Raw genomic sequence first — 1,582 nt, forward strand, 5'->3', positions numbered from 1 at the left:
TCTGGACGGGAAATTCTGCATTATGGGTTTCGATTTTTTGTCCATCAGAAAAACAACCGGACCTTCGGTCAAAAGTAAGTAGCTACTGTCACTTGAAGTTACCTTTTCTTTCTGATATAGTAAATTAGCAGGTACCAAACGATTAATTACACAAGGAGTTCTGTGCTGCGGCAAGCTGAGCTGAATTAATCTTCCTGGTGATTTTGAAGAAAATTTCCCACAGGTCGACTTGGATTGATGGATTCTTGTGCGACAGTTTATGATACACATCTCAAATATTTCTTGAGATTTCCTCTGAACATCGTGTGCTGCGTTAGATAAAATACTGGGTGTAGGAATATGCCTTTAGCTGAGAAAAATCACTAGTGCGACTCCTAAGACCCACATGTGTATACGATTTTGGACGAAATATATCTTCCAAATACTGACGTTTGATTAGCAAACTTGTCCGCTTCCGCCACACAACGTTTGCACTTTTCCAGGCAGAACACTCATGAAGTGTATGTATGAATAGTCAGAGTTCGTTGGGGATAGACGTGCATGTACATGCTTCCACTCTCTAGAAGGTGAGGCACAATGCCAATTTCTGGTCGTTTATCGCAAGCGCGTTGCTTCGTTCTGATGATAGGAGTGGGACTAATGGGTAACCCAATAAAGCTTTTTGTTAGAGAAGATTAGATAGCTGAAAAGAATTCCAGAGCCCTCACGGATAGACATGATTTTCGGAAGAAGTTCTTGCTCTTTCAAGATGCCTAGAAAGTGTCTATGATAGCAGGTCATTATAGACTCTCACAGGCCGCTGCATTGATAATACGATGTTGGGAGCTGTAATAAGTATGCATTTTATTTCAGTGACCTCCTCATTAATTTATATTTTCCAGTTCATGAACGAAACATAAAAACTGCTGTTTGACTTGACTGTGTATTAGCTAACAGGGACAACGGTAGCAACTTCAGTTTGATTTGGAACATTCTTTAACGGCACGGCGAATTCGGATGAAGTTGTAAAATTTTTACAAACTGCGGTATTAAACCGTGATTTACCTATTTAGGTAGTAACAGAATTGATCTCAGCAATGCAGTTGCTTCCGTATTTCTGTTCCCTCGGTTAGTGAGTCGCTTTATCCAAAGGTCAGGCTAATGCAATAATCTGTTTTTTCTTGTACACAGTGTTAGAACAGTGGGTACAATTTCCCAAACGGTAACCAAGCACGTGCCAGGTATCGACAAATACAGTCATTTGCATATCAATCTGGTTTTTACGCAAATCTTTCGTTTATGATAATCTTTAGCTAAATGAACTGCACAGGAGCAACCTCAAGTTTGAGTTGCCACTGTACTCAAGATATTGCAGTGTATTTTCATTTTTGGAAATTACTGAAAAGTTTAATGAAAACTCTTCGAAAGGCCATGCCCAGGCATTCTGAAGAGTATTCAAAAATAATTCAAACCGCTCCCGATATTTGTGGACTATAAAGATCATTTTACGGTTTACAGTGGTTGTGCTTATTTTGCTTGTTTAGTTATTTTTCGCTTACTCAGGGATGACTGCAGTGCTCTGGGGAATAGCCCAATACTTGTA

This window comes from Opisthorchis viverrini (assembly GCF_000715545.1).
Source record: "Opisthorchis viverrini unplaced genomic scaffold opera_v5_127, whole genome shotgun sequence".
NCBI classification, from domain to species: domain Eukaryota; kingdom Metazoa; phylum Platyhelminthes; class Trematoda; order Opisthorchiida; family Opisthorchiidae; genus Opisthorchis; species Opisthorchis viverrini.